Genomic DNA, 25,258 nt, shown 5'->3' on the forward strand with positions numbered 1-25,258 from the left:
AGCAACATCAAGTGAAAAAACTACCATTGGATTACTAGTTATAGCATTAAATAGCAATGTACAGCACATTAAAGACAGAGATCCTACATAATTTTTTTTTCAAATTAATTAATTTTCTATGCCATTTCCATTTTAACACCAGGTTGTTTTTTTTTTTTTTCATTTCCAATTCTCTTTATATACAGAAGATCACTTCAGTATATAATTAGCAAAGACCTCATCAGTCTGTGCCCACACAGAAACGCAAAGTATAAAAATACTGTTTCAGTACCAGTCATAGCATCACTTGGCTTTAGATGACACATTAGGGATAGATCCCACATGGGGTGTAAGTACACAGTGACTCCTGTTGCTGACTTAACAATTTGACACTCCTGTTCATGGCGTCAGTAATCTCCCTAGGCTCTAGTCATGAGTTGCCAGGGCTATGGAAGCCTTTAGAGTTCGCTGACTTTGATCTTATTCCGATAGGGTCATAGTCAAAGTGGAGGTTCTCTCCTCCCTTCAGAGAAGGGTACCTCCTTCTTTGATGGCCCCGTTCTTTCCACTGGGATCTCACTCACAGAGATCATTCATTTAGGTCTTTTTTTTTTTTTTCCATGATATCTTGGCTTTCCATGCCTGCTATACTCTCATGGGCTCTTCAGCCAGATCTGAATGCCTTGAGGGCTGATTCTGAGGCCAGAGTGTTGTTTAGGACATCTGCCATCCTATGAGTCTGCTGTGTATCCCACTTCCCATGTTGGATCTTTCTCTCCCTTTTTGATTCTATCAGTTAGTATTAGCAGATACTTGTCTTGTTTGTGTGATCTCTTTGACTCTTAGACCTATCAGAGCTATCAATTGTGAGCTGAAATTGATCACTTGGACTAGTGCGATGGCATTGGTACATGCCATCTTGATGGAATTGTGTTGTAATCCCCTGGCACATTTCTAACTCCACCATTTGCGGCCAGTCCGATTGAGCATGTTCCAAATTGTTCATCTCCTCCCTCTCTTTTTCCACTCTTAGATTTAACAGGGATCACTTTTCAGTTAAAATTTAAACACCTAAGAATAATTGTGTGTTAATTACTGAGTTCAACCAATAGTACTAGAACAACAACAACAACAACAAATACTAAAAAGGATAAAGTATTACATTGTACATCTAAAGTCAGGACAGGAGCTGATCAGTTCATTGTTGCTTATAGTGTCCATTTCACTTAACAGGTTTCCCCTTTGGCGCTCAGTTGTCACCGATCAGGGAAAACAAATGATATTTTTCTCTTTGGGACTGGCTTAATTCACTCAGCATGATGTTTTCCAGATTGCTCCATCTTGTTGCAAATGACTGGGTTTCGTTGTTTCTTACTGCTGTATAGTATTCTATGGAGTACATGTCCCATAATTTCTTTATCCAGTCTACTGTTGATGGGCATTTGGGTTGGTTCCAGGTCTTAGCTATTGTGAATTGAGCTGCAATAAACATTAATGTGCAGATGGCTTTTTTATTTGCCAAATTAATTTCCTTTGGGTAAATTCCAAGGAGTGGGATGGCTGGGTTGTATGGTAGGGTTATGTTCAGGTTTCTGAGGAATCTCCAGACAGACTTCCATAGTGGCTTAACCAGTTTGCATTCCCACCAACAGTGGGTTAGTGTCCCTTTTTCCCCACATCCTCTCCAGCATCTGTTGTTGGTAGATTTCTGAATGTGAGCCATTCTCACCGGGGTGAGATGGAACCTCATTGTGGTTTTGATTTGCATTTCTCTGATTGCTAGTGATCTTGAACATTTTTTCATGTGTCTGTTGGCCATTTGGATTTCCTCTTTCGAAAAATGTCTATTGAGGTCCTTGGCCCATCTCTTAAGTGGGTTGTTTGTTTTGTTGTTGTGGGTTTTCTTGATTTCTTTGTAGATTCTGGTTATCAATCCTTTATCTGTAGTATAGTTTGCGAATATTTTTTCCCATTCTGTTGGTTGCCTCTTCACTTTCCTGACTGTTTCTTTTGAAGTACAGAAACTTCTCAATTTGATGCAATCCCAAATGTTAATTTTGGTTTTGACTGCCTGTGCTGTTGGAGTATTTTCCAGGAAGTCTTTGCCTGTGCCTATATCTTGCAGGGTTTCTCCAATGCTCTCTAATAATTTGATAAACCCCGTTTTAGGAAAACTTGAATTTAGATCATTTCTCTAAGAAGCCAGTACTAGAGACAAAGGCAGCTGGGTTAGAAGCCAGCCCCTTGAATCCCACTCTGGCCTAATCTGTTCTATACCAGACTCCCTCATTTGCATATAGCCATGGTTTCTATCTGATCTTCTCCTCACTTTTGATTTTGACAATTGGCTGGGGTCAAGGCGTTGGGGTTCCACTGGCAACTAGTAGGTAGAGGCTAGGAATGCAGCTACACATCCTGTAATGCACAGGACAGCCACCCACAACATAGGAATTATCTGGCCCAAAATATTAATTGCACCAAGGCTAGAACATCCCTAACTTAACAGTATACCTTGGAATTTATCCTGAATTTAGAAGATCACTGGCTGCTTCCACTTTATAGTTCATCGTAAGGTCATTTCCAGTAGATATTAGTGAGATAAAACTTCTTATAGAGATCTGTCTGGAGACGCCTTGACTCAAAAAAGTCCATGTACCATCTAGTCCATCCTTCCTGAACTCTGTTTCTCAAGAGTTTCCGTCAAATGAGTTCCAACTTTGAGATTTCTCTTTAATTAGAATTTGTTAGAAGTAGAAAACTTTCTGATATGGAGTTGAGTGTGCATATCTTATAGAAGCATTTTGTATGTGTGAACAGATATCTAGAAGATAGTGACATTTATCTACACATTTATAGATATATATTTATATGCACTAACTTAAATAATTTTTAGAGAACATACCTATATTCTTTTAAAACTCCAAACAATCTGTTTCTATAATCAACAGTTCTTGAAACTATAACACAAATGGGCATTTAATTAAATGGGTATATTACCAAGTATTTTTCAGAATAATTATTGTTAGCACCCAATGAGTGTTTCTTTTGAAATTCAGTTAGACTCTAAAATTCATTTTTTTAGGGCATTACAACTTGGTGGCAAAATTTTCTTTTGGCTGAAATACTGCTTGCAAGATTTTGGCCCAGATAAAAATCTTTGGAGGTGTAGCAGAGAAGTCTGATTTAGATAACAGAATAGCTAAAATGTTTGTCAGTTAAAAGGAATGAAATGATTACATATGGAATGTTAAAAACTGTAGTCAAAGACTTAACTGTTGCTATACTTCTTTTAAACCTTTATTCTAGTTCATTTACTTTAGAAACTCAAGATATTTTTTATTTATTGACTGTTTTTTCAAGTAGCCCAGTGGGTGCAGATGTTCCTGAGGTTCCCCTTGCTTTTGCCTAGTCTTGGAAGAAAGCTTATTTGTCTTTTCTGTACCATTATTTTTATACTTGATATGAACCAAAAAGTCAAGAAGTGATTATTTTATTATTTTTAAATTCTTGTGTCCAGTACCTTTCTTGCTTAATAAACAATTATCAAGGCTCAAGAAAATACACAGATTTTATTAAATTTGCACTTAGCGACCTGTTCCATATATTTATTGTTGATAAATTTAGCCTGTATTTTGTTTCCCTTAGTCCTCAACCTCCACTGATTATTCACCATTAATGAAGGAGAAATTCTTGAAATTTTTAAAATAGGCAATTCACTTGTTCAGAATGCAAAACATACAATTAGTAGAGAAGTCGAAGAGTCTCTAACCTCTAGCAGCCCAACTTGAGGAGATAAGACAGAAAAAGCAGTGAAGTACCAACACAAGTAAATTCAGTGCAGTATGATTTTATTGAGTACCTGCTATGTGTCAAGAATTGCGGTTATTAAGATAAATAAGAGAAAAACTCCTTTTCTTGAAATCTAGAAGGAGAGACGCAGTCCACTTCTACAGTATGAGAGGTAGTATACACCTCTTCTAAACTAATTTTTTTTAAAGTCAACAACAGGAGTCACTGTGTGCTTATTCCTCATGTGGGATCTCTGTCCTTAATGTTTTTTCCAATGTGAATTAATGCTATAACTAGTACTCAAACAGTATTTTACACTTTATATTCTGTGTGGGTGAAACTGATGAAATCTTTACTTAATATATACTAAATTGATCTTCTGTATATAAAGATAACTGAAAATGAATCTTGATGTGAATGGAATGGGAGAGGGAGCGGGAGATGGGAGGGGTGCGAGTGGGAGGGAAGTTATGGGGCTGGGGGGGGGGGAGCCATTGTAATCCATAAACTATACTTTGGAAATTTATATTTACTAAATAAAAGTTTTAAAAAAAAGATTTATTTATTTATTTGAAAGAGTTACACAGAGAGAACGAGAAGGGGGGGGGGGGTGGGTCTTCCATCCACTGGTTCACTCCAGATTGTCTGCAATGGCTAGAGCTGCACAGATCCAAAGCCAGGAGCCAGGAGTTTCTTTTGGGTCTCCTATGCAGTGCAGGGGCCCAAGGACTTGGGCCATCTTCTACTGCTTTCCCAGGCCATAGCGAAGAGCTGGATTGGAAGTGGAGCAGCCAGGTCTCAAACAGGTACCCAAATGGGATGCTGGCCCTGCAGGCAGCAGCTTAACCCACTATGCCACAGCGCCGGCCCCTAAACTAATTTGATAAGGGCAGAGGGGCCAGCACTGTGGCATAGCAGGTAAAGCTGCCACCTGCAGTACCGGCATCCCATATGGGCTCCAGTTCGATTCCTGGCTGCTCCACTTCCAATCCAGCTCTCTGCTATGACCTGGGAAAGCAGTAGAAGATGGCTCAAGTGTTTAGGCCCCTGTACTCACAAAGAATACCTGGAAGAAGCTCCTGGTTCCTGACTTTGGCCTGGCCATGCCCATTTATTTTGGCCTTTTGGGGAGTAAACCAGCAGATGTAAGATCTCTCTCTCTCTCTCTCTCTCTCTCTCTCTCTCTGTAACTCTGCCTTTCAAATAAATAAATAAACCTTTAAAAAAAGAAAGAAATGAAGTGGAGGTTGAGTAATCATGAAATAGTAAGTTGTGATGGGCCTTTGTGCTGAACAATACATAATTAAATTCTTAAAATTCATACAGTGTTGGACCTCTCAGTTGTAGAGATGCCCACTTGCTCGAGAGGACGCCCAAAAATCCAGACTCCAGACCAGTTGATGCAAAAAGCATGAGGTATTTATTGTACGTTTGCGCAAACGGGCCCCCACCTAAGGCGGTGAGGAGCCCTGAGCGGCAGTTTCACACAGGTTATATAGTCAACAAATTAGCATATGGGATTGGCCGGTTCGGAGGGACAATTAGCATACCGGAAAGTGCTGAGGAGAGTGCTGAGGGAACCAGCTGAGGAGAATGCTGAGGAGAGTGCTGAGGGAACCAGCTGAAGAGAATGCTGAGGAGAGTGCTGAGGGAACCAGCTGAGGAGAATGCTGAGGAGAGTACTGAGACTCTCCGAAGGGGAGTGGCAGCTCTGCTCTGGGCATGCCTAGAGGTTCTCTAAAGGGGATAGACTTTTCCTTCCCAGAGAACGTGCCCGCTGGACCCTGGGGAACATCTAACCTCTTAAGAAGCCCCTGATATCTGCCCAGGCCTAGTTTCTTGTCCCTCTCCCCCCATAAGGGTCCTTCAACAGAAAAGGAAGAGATCCTTTGGGCCAAGAAACATTTTGTGATCTGTTTATCATAATTCCATAAGAGAAAGGAACTGTACTTTTTTTGTTTATAAAACTGTTTCACAGGAATCAACAAATGCTAAAGATGAAAATCATTTTCTAAATTAAATGCTAAAGAATAAAAGCTGCAATAATCCCACTAAAAAGTGTTAGTGATGAACAATCCCATGGGGTTAGAGTGAAACAAATGCGATAGGGTTAGAAAAATTGTGGTAAAAGCACAAGGGAAAATGCCTTAGAAAATTAATAAAGATTGGCTTGGTTTAAAGATGATAAACAAAGACTAATGCAAAAAGCTAATGAATTCAGTTACAGAGAAAGTTTATATGAAAGTACTTGCTAAATTATTGCTATAAATGGGATTAAAAAAAAAAAAAGATTGATTTATTTGAAAGTCTGAGGGCCAGAGAGAGACAAACGGATATTCTGTCTCTTATTCTCTTCTGTCAATACCCACAGCAGCCAGGCTGGACCAGGCCAAAGGCAGGAGCCAGGAATTCTATCCATGTCTCCATGTGGGTGGAAGGAACCCAGGCAGTTGAGTCATTATTCAGTGCCTCCCAGGATCCATTAGCAGGAAGTTGGATCACACACAGAGCAGCTAAGACTCTAATCAGCCCTCCTGTATGGGATGTAAGATCAAAAGTGGCAGCTTTATCTGCGGGGCCATAATACTCAGCCCACATAGATGGAATTTTGTTAAGCATTTTTTTTTCATTAAGGAAAAATAGTGAATAACCCATTAATAAAATTTGCAGTTGATACTGAATTAGGAAATAATGTAGCTGCTAATCAAATTACAGAAATTATATTAGATCCTTGAAGTCAGAAACAGAGGTTTGAAATAATATTTATTTTTTATTTATTTTTTTAGAAAGTTTTTGTTTAATGAATACAGATTTCATAAGTACAGATTTAGGATTACAGCAGTTCTTCCCCCCATACCCGCCCTCCCACCCCCACTCCCGTCCCACCTTGTACTCCCTCTCCCATCCCATTCTTCATTAAGATTCATTTTTACTTACCTTTATATACAGAAGACCAACTCTATACTAAGTAAAGATTTCAACAGTTTGCACCCACACAAACACACAAAGTATAAAGTACTGTTTGAAGACTAGTTCTACCATTAATTCTCATAGTACATACAACTCATTAAGGACAGAGGTCCTACATTGGGGGGGGGGGGGGTGTCTGTGCACAGTGACTCCTGTTGTTGCTTTAACAATTGACACTCATGACGTCAGTGATCACCCAAGGCTGTTGTCATGAGCCCCCAAGGCTATGGAAGCCTTTTGAGTCGCCAAACTCCGTCAGTATTTAGACAGGGCCATAAGCAAAGTGGAAGTTCTCTCCTCCCTTCAGAGAAAAATATATCCTTCTTTGATGGCCCCTTCTGAAGTAGTATTTAAAAGAAAAGTTGTACATACCCCATTTTTAAAGCCACAGAATATGTGAATAGAATTAACAACAGTTAACATTAGAAAAATATCTTAACTTCTAGGAATTTTCTGGATTAAGGATTAAATGGATGATGGTGGGCTGCCATCGTAACACACTGCAGATTGGGCCACTACTTGATGTCCATATCCCATATCAGAGCATCTGGGGTCTAGTCTCAGCTATTCTGTTTCTGATCCAGCTTCCTGAAAATGTGACTGGAAGGCAACAGATAGTGCCTCAAGTATTTGGGTCTCTGCCACCAATCTAGGAGACACAGATGGAGTTCCAACCTCCTGCCTTCAGCTTGTCCCAGCCTTAGCCATTGCAACCATTTGGGGAGTGAAGCAGTGCATGGAATAACTCTCTCGCTGTCTGTCTCTCCTTCTGTCTCTGTCACTCTGCCTTTCAAATAAACAGACAAAAAAATAAATCTTTAAAGACAACAACAGAAAAGAAACAGGTAGTAAAATAACCTCATTTGTAGAACTTCAGAAATATGTCTTCAGGGACTGGTATGATAGCGTAGTGGATTAAGCTACTGCCACGAGGGTGGTATTCCATATCAGAGTGCCAGTTTGAGTCCCAGCTGCTCCATTTCTGATCCATCTCACTTCTAATGTGCCTGGGAAGTAGCAGATAATGGCTTGAATACTTTAGTTCCTGCTATCCACATGGGAGATGGAGTTACTGGCTCCTGGCTTTGCCATCTGCCAGCCCCAGCTGTTGCAGCCATTTGTGGAGTGAACCAGTGGGCAGAAGATCAATCTCTCTCTCTCTCTTTCCTTTCTGCCCTTTCTCTTTCACTTTCCTTTCAAATAAATAAACAAATGAGTGAATCTTTTTAGGAAATATGTCTTTACTAAAGAGTCTACAATTAGTTATATAATGTGATTATATTCTGATTCTATTAACAAAATTGTTTTTGTTGAAAATTTTAGCTAAATCATTGTGATTGAGTAGTCTATAGAACTTTAATTCTTCTGTGAGTCAGATTTTAACGAAGGAATTATTTGAAACTTATGTTTTTCTCTTTGCTGTTTAAGAATGTAGAGGGTATCTAGATCTTAAGGACAACTCTATTTGGAGCAATGGCTGGAAGGCTAGAGAACAGAGGCTAGCTCCTTGGAACAGCTATATGGATCCCTAACAAGATCCATATCTCTTTCTGTACTGCTGGTTGAGCTACTGTGCCCATGAGTTCTGAAACATAAGCCTTTGCCTTGACTTTCTGTGTCTTGCATTAGGATTTACCATTTTATTTCTACCATGAATTAGGGCTGATTACATGCTTACTGTAAAAGACCAACCTTGCTACTCATTATGATCAAAAAAACAGTATTTTTTCAGTCATTTGTTCTGGGATCTGTTAAAGCATTTAGATCTTAAGCCCTCATAGCAAATCTATATATATTAAAGCTTTTTACAGCCATGGCTCTTACCACTTTGACAAGTTAACCCACAGGGTAATCAAAGAGGCTTTCTTTTGCAATGGCCTCGGGTTTATCAGCTTCTATCTTAACATTGCTCTACATATTCCAATTTGTTTCATTTGGTATTTTTTTTAAAGTACAAAGAACAGCTTTCAGAAAAGATAAATTCATAATTTTTAAACTGAATAGTTGGCATTAAGCCTTTAGAAGTCTGCTTGTTGATATTTGAGCATAGGAAATGGATCATAAAGGGGGTCATTTTATTTCATTAACAAGTGATAGTGAGAACCCAACTCTGCATGCCACTTGTAAGCTTATCTGTAAAGCATAGAGGCATGTGTCGCCATTGACAGTCCTGACATTTAATCTGGAATCTGTTTGCAACTCTGCTTTCCATGTATTGTTGCTTACTATGTGTGTTGTAGTCTCAACTCAGCTTCTTTTTCTTTCTAGTTATTCTGCATTTAACCTAATAGAGCAAAAATAGGAATATCTAATTACTATTGGTTAATAATTTTTCTCTAGATGAGTCATACAACCGTGTTTCTGGGTATTGAACTCTTATGCTGTCTCTGTAGTTCACAAGCCAAAGCTATGATAAATTAGATTATAGTAAGTTATATTAGTGGTCTAGGAAAAAAGCAATGGTTCAGCTCAGTAGGAAAGCCAGAGCCAGCAGGGCCTGAAGAAAACTTAGCACAGGTAAGGCAAGGTTGAGATAAGATGTTCTGGATACAGGGTTGGTAGCAAATCTGTCATTGAGTCAGTACAGACAAAAGTACAGTGTAGCTACAACTCCTGTATCTTATCTCAACCTTGCCTTACTTGGGCTAGGTTTTCTTCAGGCCCTACTAGTTCTACTTCCCTGACTTTCCCATTTAACAAACTACAATGCCTCCTTCCTGGACCATTTATCTAATTCCTTATCAATTCTAGTGTGAACACCACCAAGATATTCTATGAGCTAGGAGTGATTAAAGAAAAGGAGAAAGAGATCTTTCCTGGGAGGTAATCAGTGTCATTCAGAAAGGTCTATGTTGATCTTAAAAGAAAGGTAGTGGGGCCAGTATTGTGGCACAGAAGGTAAAGCCACCGCCTGTGATGCCAGCGTCCCAAATGGGCACTGATTCAGGAGTCCCAGCTACTCCACTTCCAATCCAGCTCCCTGCTACTGACCTGGGAAAAGTGGCAGAAGATGGTCCAAGTGCTTGGGCCCTACCACCCACGTGGAAGACCTGGATGAAGCACCTGGTTCCTGACTTCAACCTGGCCCAGCCCTGACAGTCGCAGCCATCTGAGGGAAGTGAACCAGCAGATAGAAAATCTCTTTTTCTCTCTGTCTCTTTCTGTGTAGCTCTGACTTTCAGATAAATAAATAAATCTTTTAGAGAGAGATAGACAGACACAGAGATAGGAGCTGGCAAGAACTAATATGCTTAACAAACACCTTGGAATTAGAAACTGGAAAGTAGAATGGTAGGAAGGATAATCAGTCAGGGCTAAAGATTGGGAATCTAGACTAAAGCTCATCCAACCTCCCAGAATTGACTAGTGCAGCACATAATTTACTAAGGTAGAACAGAAGCTTTTCAATCACTCCGGACCACCACATTTTACATCTGGATGTTTTGGAGTAATTACACATCCTACTCCTGAATCGTATCCTGCCCTTGTTGGAACTAGCTTAGCACTTGTACCCAACTCAGTAAGTGAAGACCTGGGAAAGATAAAAGCAGAGTAAAATGAGGAGCTCATACAAGCAAAATTAAGACTTGAAATGTCAGCAGATAATGTATCTGAACATGTCTATGGCAGGAAACCAATTGCAACTGGTTTATTGCAAATACCAAACTAAGCTGCTATGTATAATATGTGTGTGATTTACTGAAAATATACTACAGAAATAATTCAAACATGAACTCACTTCACTGTAATGATTAGAGAAATATATTTTAGAAGCTTAAAACCACACTTTGTATATGGGCCGACATTGTGGTGTAGTGTGTTAAGCTGCTGCTGTGAAGCCAGCATACTGTATGGGTGTCCCTCCAAGTCCTGGCTGCTCCACTTCCGACCCAGCTCCCTGCTAACACACCTGGGAGAGCAACAAGGATGACCCAAGTGCTTGGGCCCCTGCGCATACATGGGATACTCAAAAAAATCTCATGGCTCCTGGCTTTGGCCGAGCCCAATCCCAACCATTGTGGCCACTTGGGGAGTGACCCAGCAGATGGAAGATCTCTCTCTCTCTCCTCTTCTCTCTCCCTCCTCCTCTCTTTGTAACTCTGCCTCTCAAATAAGTAAATCTTTAGGAAGTAAACCAGCAGATGTAAGACCCTTCACTTTGTCTGTAACTATACCTCTCAAATAAATAATAATATCTTTAAAAAAAGTTCATGGAAAGTGGAATTAAAAGATAAATTTATTTTGGTCCAAAATACTTTTGAAGTCCATGCATATTAGAGGCCTGCAAAAATTAATGAAATTTCAAAAATTTTTTACAACAAAATAAATATCTCTTAATTCCATTTTCCACAAGCTTTTTGAAGTTTGCTCTTATATCTTAGAAATTGTTCCATATTTTTTATGGCTAACTAATATTCTGTTTTAGTGATATGCTGTAGTTTATTTTACTAATCATCTTCTGAGGTACATGTTAATATTTCTATTCTTTTGCTATGTAACACTATTTGTACCGACTACAATAATAAGGCCGGCGCCGTGGCTTAACAGGCTAATCCTCCGCCTTGCGGCGCCGGCACACCGGGTTCTAGTCCCGGTTGGGGCACCGGATTCTATCCCGGTTGCCCCTCTTCCAGGCCAGCTCTCTGCTATGGCCCGGGAAGGCAGTGGAGGATGGCCCAAGTCCTTGGGCCCTGCACCCGCATGGGAGACCAGGAGAAGCACCTGGCTCCCAGCTTCGGATCAGCGAGAGATGCCGGCCGCAGCGGCCATTGGAAGGTGAACCAACGGCAAAAAGGAAGACCTTTCTCTCTGTCTCTCTCACTATCCACTCTTCCTGTCAAAATAAATAAATAAATAAATAAAAATTTTAAAAAAAATTGTATGAATTAGCAGACTTTAAAGCAATCCTTTAAAGTCATTTACTCCAAGATGTACAAGAAAGTATGCTCATAATGAACACTCATTTAGAAAATCTCATCAGAGAAATAGAAACTGAAAAAAAGAGTAAGGGGTAGGCATTTGTTGTGGTGGTTAAGTTGCCACTTGAGACACCCACATCCTATATCAGAGCCCCTGGGTTTGAGTCCTTTCCCTACTTTCAGTCTACTTTCCCATTAGTGAATACCCTGAGATGCAGCAAACATTTGGGTCCTTGCCACCCGTGTGGGCCCCCCAGATTGAGTTCTAGTTCCCTGTGTTCAGCTTGGTTCACTCCCAGCTGTTGTGGACACTTGGAGAGTAAGCTAGTGGATAGAAGATGTCAATCTCTCACTTTCTCTCAGTCTCCCTTCTTTTCAAATAATGTTTAAAAGATGATTAAGGTGGTAAATTCTTGCAAGGAATAAATTTAAAAATGGAAATTCTGGAATTGGAAAACAAAATTTTCAATACAAAAAATCACTGTGTTTTTAACAATTTAAAGATGATAGAAGAGCAAGAAAACTTGAATCTAGAGCTTTAGAAAATAGCAGGTGTGAAGAATAGAGGGGGAATCTATTGAAGCAAAATGAACAGAGCCGTTTATCCTATAATATGTGTAATTGGAGTGCTGGAAGGAAAGGAGCTAGAGGACAGGGCAGGAGAAATATTTCATGAAATAATGACTGAAAGTTTCTCAAATCTGGTGAAAGATTTAGTCGGTTACAGATTTGGGAAGCATTGTGAACCACAAGCAAAAAATAAATATAGAGAAAAACCACACTTAAACATAATTAGACTACCAAAATGGTAAAGAAAAGATATTGAAGAACAAAAGAAGGACATTACATGCAAGAGGAAATTATGTGAATAATTGCAGATTTCTCATCAAAAACAATGAAAGCTAAGAGAATGGAATACCATCTTTAAAGTGCTAAAAGAAAACTCCCAACCCAGAATTTTCTATGTAGCAAAATTTTCCATCAAAGATAAAAGTGTTAGAAAAAACATTTTCCTAAAATGTAACTATGTGACTCTGTATAAAGTCCGAGGAGATAGAAATCAGATTATCTTCAGATGGGAGTGCTTGGGTCCTTACAATCTATTTGGGAGGCCCTGATTGGTCTGGCTTTGGCTTGACTTAGCCCTGGGTGTTGATGGCCTTTGCAGTGGTATGTGAGTGCACATGCATGTATATACCAACAAATGGAAGGTCTTTTCCTGTCCCTCCCACTCTCTTTGGCTTTCAAATAAATTTTTAAAACTTAACAACAGCCGGTGCTGCGGCTCACTAAGCTAATCCTCCTCCTTGCGGCACCGGCACACCAGGTTCTAGTCCCAGTCGGGGCGCCGGATTCTGCCCTGGTTGCCCCTCTTCCAGGCCAGCTCTCTGCTGTGGCCAGGGAGTGCAGTGGAGGATGGCCCAAGTGCTTGGGCCCTGCACCTCATGGGAGACCAGGAGAAGCACCTGGCTCCTGCCTTCGGATCAGTGCGATGCGCCGGCCATAGCGCGCCAGCCGCAGCGGCCATTGGAGGGTAAACCAACGGCAAAGGAAGACCTTTCTCTCTGTCTCTCTCTCTCTCTCACTGTCCACTCTGCCTGTCAAAAATAAATAAATAAATAAATAATAAAAAAAATAAAACTTAACAACAACAAAAACAGAGGACCTATGTAATTGACACAAGGAGTGTTTTGTGAAACCAACTCACCCCACAAATTTATGACCTGAAATAATAGCAGTTTTAGAGCAGGGATTATGGCACAACTGGTCAAGCAACCACCTGAGGTGTTGGCATCATGCATTGCAGAGCATCACTTCAGGTCCTGACTGCTCTACTTCCTCTCTAACTCCCTGCTAATGCTCCTGGGAAAGCAACAGAAGATGGCCCAAGTACTTGGTCCCATGCTGCCCAGCTTGGGAGATCTGGATGGAGTTCTGAGCACCTGTGTTCAGCCTGACCCATCCCCAGCCATTGAGGGCATCTGGGGAGTGAACCAGCAGATGGAGGATCTCTTTTTCTTTCTGTCTATTCCTCTCTCTCTTTCTCTATCATTCTGCCTTTCAAATGAATACAATGAATTAAAAAATAGCAGTTTTACATTCTCATGATTCTGTAGTCAAGACTGTGTTCAGCTTGACAGTATGCTGATCTTGCCAATGGTCAGTCAGTTGTATGTCTACATTCAGCTAGTGTGTTAGCTATGAGCTGGACTCATTAGGAATGATTAGGACTCTGTGTCCATTAGTCTAAGGATCAGTATTTCCAGTTTTTACACTTCTCTTTATAAATATTACACTTCATTAGAAAGCCTATTTTTTTCCTAAGGATATGCAAACAATACAGAATTCATTTTTAAAGAATAGTATAATATAAACTAGATACTACAAAATATTCCAGAACATAAAAGTGTTTCCACCTCACTAGTGTGGAATTACTTAGGGTGTGATAGTAGTTGATAAAGTAAAAAGGTAACTCAGAGATAGATTGTGGTGAGATTGGAGTGCTTGGCTGAAGAACTGGGTCTTATCTGAAAGGATTTGGGATACTATTAAAGGATTTTGATTAGAAGAAAAATATACTCAAAATAGTCATTTAGGAGACATAATTTGATGCTGGTATACAATCTAGACTGCAGGAGAGGTTATAATCAGACTAATTTGGTACCAATGATTTATATATACATGAATAAGAATTTGAATTAGAATGATGGGACATTAATGTGAAAGAAAATAATAGAGTTTATTTATTCCATCTATGGAGACTGGGAGTCTACTTTGTTCTAGATATTATGAGAGGTAGTTTATATATTTGGTCTTTACATTCAAGCAAATCAAAATATATAAAAGAGAGGTATAAAGAAATAATTATAATTCATTTTAATAAGAGCTTTAATAAATGAATATTTAAGGTATTAAAGATCCAAAAGGAAGGAGGCCTTAATAGTATGGAGGAGTCTTAAGAAGTGCTTTGTGGCTGGCGCCGTGGCTCAACAGGCTAATCCTCCGCCTTGCGGCACCGGCACACCAGTTCTAGTCCTGGTCGGGGCGCTGGATTCTGTCCCGGTTGCCCCTCTTCCAAGCCAGCTCTCTACTGTGGCCCGGGAGGGTAGTGGAGGATGGCCCAAGTCCTTGGGCCCTGCACCCCATGGGAGACCAGGAGAAGCACCTGGCTCCTGCCTTCGGATCAGCGCAGTGCGCCGGCCGCAGTGCGCCGGCCACAGCGGCCATTGGAGGGTGAACCAACGGCAAAGGAAGACCTTTCTCTCTGTCTGTCGCTCTCACTGTCCACTCTGCCTGTCAAAAATAAAAATAAAATAAAATAAAGAAGTGCTTTGTGTGAGATTTAGCAGATGGGTAAAGTTTGCCAAACTAGGCAAAGAAGAGCACTCTAGATGGAAGAAAAAGTGTGTGTGCAGCCTTAGTGAAAGAGGAGTATGGCACTGGGCACTGGGGGCATAGTTAAGTATGTTTGCATGTGCAGGCCAAGCCTGGCTACAAGCAGCCAGAAAGATAAAGATGGAACACATCACTGAAGGCAAAAGACAACATCAAAGAAGATTTAACAGGATTTAGTGACTATATAAGATGACAAAAATGATGTTAAGTGAATATGAATTTAAGTGATTGTAAGAATAATGATTCAAAGTAATAGGAGGTCAGTGTTAAGAATTACATAGCTTACAGACATGTTTCATCTGAACAGATATGTGAGTCTTTTTGTATGTATGGGAAGAATAACACTGGAAGTGTTTTACCAATAGAATTCTGAATTTCATGTGCTCCACATAGGTTCCGGAGGCCAACCAGGCAACCTAGAATTGGTTATTGACCATTTGTACAGATTTTTCAAAATTATCAACTGTAAAAGAAAAAAATCGCCTGAGTGAATGTTTTTCTTAACTCAGAGAAAAAGAAGAATCTTTAAATATATATAACATAACTGAAAAATAAACATAATTTCTATGTATATTCCAAATGCCTGGTTCTAAATAATCAAATTAGTTCCTCTTTGATTTGTCTTAAAATATGTTGTTTTAAGAGCCACCAATCATTGGCTAATGCTTGAGGTCTGTAATTATGTGCTAATACATGGCAAGGCTGTCAATCTCCACAGAAGACAGGTCCTTTGCAGAATGCTTGAAGCTGCTGTTGGTTCAGTGAATCTGCGGCTCAGTAATTTTCCTAGAAAGTAACCTGTGTTGTTCAAATTATATATCCATTTATGGAGACAAAACCCTCTGGGTACAGGCGGTATTACCTGAATCCTTAATCCAAAGCAAACTTTGATACTGTAAGCCTAGATGAAAGGCTGCCTGGAGACTGGGGGGTGGGAAGGAGCATAAGGAAACATTTAGAAATGATGGATGTGTTTGTTATTTTAGTTGTAGTGATGATATCATGGATATATACATATTCAAATTTATCACTGTAAATACATGCCATTTATTATATGACAATCATGCCACAAAAAAGATGCTAATATAAGAAATGAACTTCATCTTAGAATGGTCAGATATAATATTTTAAGTCCTGTACCATTATCTATATTAAAAAGTGGCCATCTAATAAATATATATACACACAAAACTTGAAGCAAACTAAGCTACATGATTTCTAAGGAAGTATAACTTTTTAAAACATATTTATTTATGTATTTATTTGAAAGGCACAGTGACAGAAAAAGAGAGATAAAAGATCTTCCATCCACTGGTTTATTCCTCAAACGGCTGCATCAGCTGGGGCTGGGCCAGGCTAACGCCAGAAACCAAAGAGCTACATCCGATTTCCCATGTTGGCAGCAGGAACTCAAGTACTTGAGTCATCATTGCTGCTTCCCAGACGCATTAACAAGAAGCTGGATCAGAATGTGGACAGCCAGTTCTTGAACTCCTGAACCAGCACTGCAGTACAGGATGCAGCTGTCCCAAGCCACAGCTTAATGTGCTGCACCCGAATGCCTGCCCTGAGAGTCATAATTTTTAGCTAGCCTTAAAGTAGTGCAGTATACTTTATTAAGATACAGATTTGTCTAATTGTGAATTTATGCTGATTCTGGATCACCATTTTTCTTGAGTTTCTATCTATGGAATGAATGTTACCCTAGCGTTTAAGCACGTCTCATAATACATTGACACCATACTAGTTTGAATTTATGGTTGTGAGAAGTGCAGAAAGATCATTGTCTCAGGTATCCCATATCATAACAAATAGTTTTAATAAGACCTTTTTTTTTTTTTTTTTTTTTTGACAGGCAGAGTGGACAGTGAGAGAGAGAGACAGAAAGGTCTTCCTTTGCCGTTGGTTCACCCTCTAGTGGCCGCCGCGGTAGGCGCGCTGCGGCCGGCGCACCGCGCTGATCCGATGGCAGGAGCCAGGTGCTTCTCCTGGTCTCCCATGGGGTGCAGGGCCCAAGGACTTGGGCCATCCTCCACTGCACTCCCTGGCCACAGCAGAGAGCTGGCCTGGAAGAGGGGCAACTGGGACAGGATCGGTGCCCCGACCGGGACTGGAACCCGGTGTGCCAGCGCCGCAAGGCGGAGGATTAGCCTATTGAGCCGCGGCGCTGGCTTAATAAGACTTTTTTTAAAGATTTATTTATTTATTTGAAAGTCAGAGTTACACAGAGGAGAGGAGAGGGAGAGGGAGAGAGAGAGATAGAGGTCTTTCATCTGCTGGTTCACTCCCCAATTGGCTGTAATGGCCGGAGCTGCGCTGATCTGAAGCCAGGAGCCAGGAGCCAGGAGCCAGGAGCTTCTTCTGGATCTCCCATGCGGTGCAGGGGGCCTAAGGACTCAGGCCATCTTCTACTGCTTTCCCAGGCCATAGCAGAGAGCTGGATCGGAAGTAGAGCAGGCAGGTCTTGAACCAGCACCCATATAGGATGCTGGCGCTTCAGGCCAGAGCATTAACCCACTGAGCCACAATGCCAGCCCCATCAATAAAACCTTTTAAACTGTTGTATCTTTTGCTTTTATTAATGAATTTTACTTTTAGAATCAAGACAATTAATGGCTTTTTAGAAATGTCATCCTAGCTATAGTTGAGACCAATGTGAACTCCAATGTTGAAAACTAATTCTATAGATTCAACCTAGACATAGGGATTTTCATAAAGAAATTCAGATTGGGGGACTGGCACTGTGGCGCCCTGGCCTGAAGCACCGTCATCCCATATGGGTGCCCGTTCTAGTCCCGGCTGCTCCTCTTCCGATCCAGCTCTCTGCTATGGCCTGGGAAAGTAGTACAAGATGGCCCAGATCCTTGGGCCCCTGCACCCACGTGGGAGCCCTGGAAGAAGCTCCTGGCTCCTGGCTTCGGATCGGCACAGCACCAGCCATTGTGGCCAATTGGGGAGTGAGCCATTGGATGGAAGACCTCTTTCTCTCTGCCTCTCCTCTCTCTCTGTAACTCTGACTTTCAAATAAATAAATAAATCCTTAAAAAAAGAAAAGAAATTCAAATTGGAATATGTGAGGTAGATAGGAAACTCTTCTGAAGGAATTGCTATTTGGTGCTTGGGATGTATATATGGAAAAATGCTGTTAAAATATTGCTAGATTATAAATTGATAAAACTGTTCATGCCATTTTATACAGTAATTTCATCTTGAATGATCAAATGAGAGCATCTACATGTGGAAACATTCATGCCATTTTTGTATAGCAGTGAAAAACATCAAAGCAATCTAATGTGTAAAACGTTACTTATTTGGTTCCATCATTAAGAAGAATGCAGCAGCTTGAGACTTAATATGTATTATGTTAGATGGAAAATAAGCCAACACAGTGGGTTCATTCACTTTATGAAAGTTTCTCAGTGCCGGCACAGTGGTGTAGTAAGTAAAGCTGTTGTCTGCTGTGCCAGCATCCCATGTGTGATGGTTCGAGTCCCAGCTACTTCATTTCCAATCCAGCTCCATGCTAATGCTCCTGGGAAAGCAGCAGAGGATAGCCCAAGTACTTGGGCCCTTGTACCCATGTGGGAGACCCAGATGAAGAATCCTGCCTTTCAATCAGTCCAGCTCTGGCCATTGTGGCAACTTGGGGAGTGAACCAACAGATGGAAGATCTCTCTGTTTCTCTTTCTCTCTCTCTCTCTCTAACTCTTCTTTTCAAATAAATAAATCTTAAAAAATAAATAAATCTTTAAAAAATAGGAAAAAAAGTTTGTCACTTAGGATTTGTTCATATATATGTATATAATTGACTGCTATTATAGTCAAAATATCAAGAGTGGGACTCTGATCCAAGACTATTTCTTGTGCTAGCTTGGCTCCATTAAGTAAATGGCATGTATTTGCCACCAGCAGCAATGGTCCTCAAAACCCAGCACCACAACCTTGGGCTATTAGCCGAGCTCATACACCCCAGCCGTTGCTCTTCCACCTGCCCTGTAGAAAAGGAAAGATGAGCAAGTCAAGTGAGGTCAGGATAGGCCATGTAAGCAGCCTCTGAAGGAACCCAGCAAAGTGCCAACACCCAGCATACCTATAAGTCCAACCAAGGGAGAGCAAAAACAAGGCTGTTGCCAAGACCCAGAAAACCACTACAACTCCAGCAAAGAGGCCAGGGGCACACCTAAAAACCAAGAGAAGAAGGATGAGGAGGGCATCTTGCGGAAGTCCTTTGTGGAGGAGCAGTGACCGTGTCCTGCTGCCTGCTTCATCATCCAAGGAGCTGCTTTCCTCTGGAACTGGACAGCTTTGCTCCAATCCTACTGCCCCCACACCCTCCTGGGCATCCCCCAACTGTCTCCCCAGCACCCCCACCTGCATCCTCATTACTGTATACTACATAGCATATATCAACCTCAGTCGGGCACCTGTGGTCCAGAGGGAAGCAGCTTTCTTCTGTCCTCAGTTCCCAGACACCCTTCTTGCACACACAGATGCCCCTCCTGGACAAGGTTAACTTCCCACTCAGCAGCACCTTGCACCTGCTTCATTACCGCTCCCTTGCTGGTGGGGACATTGCTCTCTGGGCTCTTGATTAGGGGGCCTTTTCTGTGGCCCACTGTTCCTTCTGGCTTCCCGTAGAGGGGCCTAGGAGGACCCTCTTGGCCTTAAAAGGGAATCAGTCCCTGTCTCATTCTGACTTGCACCTCTCCACTACCCTGGCAGCAGGCAGGTGTGGCCAATGGAGGTGGATGCCTAGCCTTCGAGGCATCCCCTACAAACCAGTGTCAACAGGTGGAATCTGCACCCATTCTATTCCTTCCCTCTCCTTTCCTGGTCCTTGTATTGGGTTGAACAATCCCCTTTGGGGTACAGGAAGGAAGGCAGGTGTTTGAGCCCTCTACTCGCTCTTCACAGGGGCCCCCTGTCCATCATGCCCTTACCCTGGGATCTGAGTATATATTGCAGTAATAGACATGCAGCAGGATCACCTGTTGTCCAGGTGAAGCCCGCAGTTCCATGCAGGAGCCACCGAAGGTGAGCTGAGGCTGCCATTCCCCTCCCCCAAGCCTTCCTGTTCCTGCTGGAGGCCTGCTCCCTCCTTGTCACACAAAACACTGATAACAAGAAGCCAGCCTTGTCTACTCCCACCCTTCCTGCTCCTCTCAAACCTCCAAGGATCTGGCTCCATCTTAGACATCCCTACCACTGCTATAAATGCCAAATGCTCATCCTCATGGCCTCCCTCTGTTCTGCCCGCATCCCCTCTCCCAGGCTGGGTTACTAATGCCCAGTTTACTCCTGGGGAAGTTAGGTCCTCACCCCTCGGGTGCTACAGCAGAATGAGGAGGGAGGGCCATGTTGATCATTGAGGGTGGAAGGGCCACCCTCACCTGTTCTGATGGGGAATGGGTAGCCATTTTATGTCCAGTCTGGGGGTCCTCCTTTGGTTTCCTATTTGCTATTATTTGAACTGTACGTGTCTGTGTGTGTATTATTTTCTGGAAGAAAATCAAGAATAATTATGTCAAGGTGGTAAGATGATAAATACTAGGTGCATATTTTCCATATCTTATTTTCATTTTTTAAAAAACATATCAATTAGTTCTAAAAGAATGTACTCCTTTTAATTACAAATATACATATTTAGCTACCCTAAGTAACATACACTGCTACTGACTAAAGCTCTGGGGTTTCATTAGTACAGTGATGACTTAATTAACGAATCATCTATGAACAAAACCTCTTTACCCAAGACTGGCCTTGGTGCAGCAGGCATAGGGGAAGGATCAATTTTCTCAGAGCTAGATTGGTGGCAGCAGGGACTAATGAGGCAAGGCCTTGAAAGTGACTCTCTCTCAGATCTAACTCCTCAGGGGTTGGCTCGAGCTGAAGCTGAGGGCACTGCTGTGCTCCTGGGACTTACACAGCCTGGTTACCCAGGTGTTGAAAAAACAATTTCTGTGCCAAGACCATATGTGGCTTTTAAGAGACTCGGCAGGACTCTTGCTTTAGGCAGAGCATTCTTCGTGTGGAATGAGCAGGCTAGAAAATAGCAAAGAGGGATTCCCATGTGCCAGTAAGCTTCCATTTGTCTTTTGTGTGCTCAGTGTACTGCCTTTTCAATTCTCCGGGCCTTATTTTACTCAACTATAAAATGAAATGACTTGCTATAAAATCTCTACTGTATCTTTTCTTCTAATAGACTAAATAGCTGGATTAGGAGTCGACAAACTTTCTGTAAAGTACAAAATAGTAAATATTTCCTGCTTTGCAGGGCATATGATCTCTGTTGCACATTCTCATTTCTGCCTCTGTAACATGAAAATAACCATATGTAACAATATATAAACAGATGGGTATGGCAGTGTTCCAATAAAACTTTATTTACAAAAATAGGCTGCTAGCCAGATTTGGCCTACAGGCCATAGTTTAACAAACCCTAATCTCAAAATTAAGGTACTGGGAATATCATATTAAAAGAATTCTTTGGAGGATACCATGTAAACCTTTTATCAGAGAGACCATTCTGTCAGACTTTTTATTTTTTATAGATTAATCAAATACACAATGTTGTTTCATTGTTATGTTTTTAACACTATGGGGAAAAGGATAAAAGTACCCTAACTGTATTACCAAACTGTTGTAAATTCTATACAACAGAGAGGTTTCTGTGTCGTTGCAATTAAGGAAGAAAATGGTGCCTGCAACATTTGTGATTGGGTTCTTCTAAATATTCAGGACCTTTGAGCCTAGTAGAAAGGCTGAAGAGCTTGTTAGTTTTCATTCTGTTAAAATGGGGGCTACATTGTGCCTTTCACAGTAGAGTGTGGGCTGTGCTTTGCGGGGGCAGGTGGTGTCACATAGGGGCAGCTGCAATGCTCGGGCGTTTCCCATCTCTGTCTGTCTTGGGTTGGGTTTATATCTTAGTCTTAACTTACCAGTATTCTAATGCAGACTTGTCTTCCCTTTGTAGATAGCCATTAGATCTCCCATGACAGGGCTTAGCTAGTTCAGTTTGTTTAACACTTTTACCTCTGTTTGCCTCAGTGAAAAAGCGATTAAAGATTGGGATAATTATAAAGGGATCAACACTGCAGTACTTTATCTGCCTAGAGAAGTCTAAAATATACATATTGGCTAATTTGCTTTCTGCTAACACTCTTTGGGATCTTTATTTTCCAAGTGCTGAGAATGAGTTCCTTATTGTTCTATCCCATCAGCCATTATGAGCACAGCAGATCTAACACATTCCTAATAATTACAGCTTGTCCCAAGTGAACAAGGCCACCTTCCTAGCATGGTGACAGCTTTAGCCCTCACTCTAATGCAGCAGTTCTCAACATGTGGGTAGCATCAGGGTCTCTGAGATTCTTTCAAGGAGTCTCTTCTATGAAATCAAAACTGTTTCACAATCATTCAAGGATACTATGTGCCTTTTGACTCTCAGTTGCAGTAGACATTTCCAGAGACTACATAATGTGTGATATCACAACAGATTGACTACTCAAGAAAGTATGAGAATCCAGCTGTCTTCTTTTAAACCAGACATTGAAGAGATTAGCAAAAATGTAAATACCACGCTCCCTTTTTTAAGATTGATTTATTTGAAAGGAAGAGCAACAGGGAGGGAGAGAGAGATCTCATCCACCTGCTTGTTCCCTCCCTAAATGGCTGCAACAACCAGGTCTGAACTGGGCCAAAGCTAGGAGCTAGGAACTCAACCTGGGTCTCCTACATGGGTAGCAGGGGCCGAAATACTTGAATCATCTACCACTGCCTTCCCACGTACATTAGCAGGAAGTTGGATCGGAAATGAAGCAACCAGGACTTGAACCGTCTAATTTTGCTGTTTAAGTTTCTTGCTTGCCTCCTTATATAACTCATAAGTCATGGCTTTAACATGCTGCACCACAACACCAGCCCACACACTCTTCACTAATATTTTTATTCAGGATAAATAGTTATCTTTCATAAAGATATGCTTAAAATATAATGTTCATTAATAAAATTCTCTTTTAATTTCTAATATATTAACTTAATATATACAGCTTTCATAAACAAAAGCTGTAATGGGTCCTTAGTAATTTGTAAAGATTTTACAACCAAGAAGCCTAAGAACCCCTACTGTAATGTAACATACCGAGTTGCAGTGCTCTGATCTCATCCCCAGCCTACTCACTTACATAAAATATCAACTAAAAGTCCCACAGAGATAACAGATGTTAACAATTTAGTGATTATCCTTCTAGACATCTTTCTTCTGAGTGCTCATACACACACATATTACGTAATTTTACATATTTGAGATTATACAGTGCTCCTCCAAACTTTTTCTACTGAGACACTTTAATTTTTCTTCTGTTCACTCTGAATTCTTATAAAATCCTATGGTCTTAAAGTTAAAAAGGAAATAGGGATCATCTTATCTTGTTTCCGACTCAATTAAGCAATACTCTGAAACACAACCCAAGAGATCCATTCATTTCAGTTTTATAAACTCTAAGTTGTTAGAAACTTCTTCCTTCTGTTGGACAGAAGGTTTTCTTCTTTGTAACTTCCTTCCTTTGGTCCTAGATCTGCTTTTGGAAACTATGTAGAAATACATCTTAGCCATCTTCAGCGTGTTTCAGTCTAGATATTTTCTTCTGATCTATCTTCCAGTTCAATAATCTTTTTTTTTTTTTTTTTTTTTTTTTTTTTTTTTTTTTGGACAGGCAGAGTTAGACAGAGAGAGAGAGACAGAGAAAGGTCTTCCTTCCATTGGTTCACCCACCAAATGGCTGGTATGGCCGGTGCACTGTGGTGATCAGGAGCCAGGTGCTTCCTCCTGGTCTCCCATGCCGGTGCAGGGCCGAAGTACTTGGGCCATCCTCCACTGCCTTCCGGGCCACAGCAGAGAGCTGGAATGGAAGAGGAGCAACCGGAACAGAATCCAGTGCCCCAACCTGAATTAGAACTCGGGGTGCCAGCACCACAGGCAGAGGATTAGCCAAGTGAGCCGTGGTGCCGGCCAATAATCATTTTCTAAGTTTTACCTAAGCTTCTGTTAAACCTATCCATTTAATTAGTATTTTCAATTTCCATTCAAACTTATCTAGTTATTAATTTCCATTTCCATTTTCTAGTCCTGCAATTGCCTATTTTTTTTTAAATACATGATCAGTAAGCACATTTATTTCAGAGTTTCTATTTGAGGGCCAGTGTTAAGATATAGTGGGGAAAGCTACTGCCTGCAACACTGACATCCCATATGGGTGCCACTTTGTATCCTTGCTGCTCCCCTTTCTTTAGCTCCCTGTTAGTGGCCTGGGAAAGCAGTAGATAATGGTCTTTGTACTTGGGCCCCTGCCACCCACGTGGGAGACCCAGATGAAGCTCCTGGCTCCTGGCTCCGGCCTATCCCTGGCTGTTGTAGGCACTTGGGGAATGAACCAGTGTATGGAAGATTTCCATCTGGGTGTTTCTCCCCTCTCTCTCTCTCTGTACCTCTGACTTTCAAATACATTAAAATAAATCTGTTTTAAAAAAATAGTCTTTTTGGTAAGTTCATTGTTAGAACATGCTTTGAACTAGTTTTTATTGTCTAATTCTACTGTTTAAGTTTCTTGCTTGCCTCCTTATATAACTCTCTATTTTCTGTTATGGATGGTATGTTGTATGTGCAAAATTGTTTGTAGTGATAATTTGAGTCATAGGTTAATTAATGTTTGCTTTTAGCAGGCCTGGGAACACTCCCACACTGGAATTATTGTAATGAAAGTTTAGGACTTCAGGTGATTATAAGCTACAGTCCTTTGCCTAGGCCTTTTTACTACCTGTTCCCCCACCCTTAATCCTTTCAGCACCCAAGTTCAAATGAGGAGATTTTGTCAGGGCCATTTCTCATGACAGAGTCTAAGTGCCAAACTGGATCCTCCTAGAAGCCTCAGATACCAGACTCAACTCTCTGTATCCTAGCCTGATAATTCTTCATTCTTTTCTTAGGCCTTCAATGACTTCAAGAAGATTTTTTTAAATTTTATTTTATTTTATTTGAGAGGCATAGAGAGAAAAAAAACAGCTCCCATTCATTGGGTTTTTCTCCAAATACCCACAACAGCTGTGGCTGGGCCAGGGCTGAAGCCAGAAACCAGGAACTCAGTGTCTCCCATGTGGCTGGCAGGAATCCAACCACTGGAACCATCACCAACTTCTCTCAGGATTTG

General features: G+C 41.1%; 1 protein-coding gene across 3 annotated transcripts in view; it reads left to right on the forward strand.

Moving 5' to 3' along the window:
• Positions 1 to 25,258, forward strand: part of ADK (adenosine kinase) — a 619,463-nt gene that overhangs the window by 520,291 nt on the left and 73,914 nt on the right. The window lies entirely within an intron of this gene.

This window comes from Lepus europaeus, chromosome 17 (assembly GCF_033115175.1).
Source record: "Lepus europaeus isolate LE1 chromosome 17, mLepTim1.pri, whole genome shotgun sequence".
Taxonomy (NCBI): Eukaryota; Metazoa; Chordata; class Mammalia; order Lagomorpha; family Leporidae; genus Lepus; species Lepus europaeus.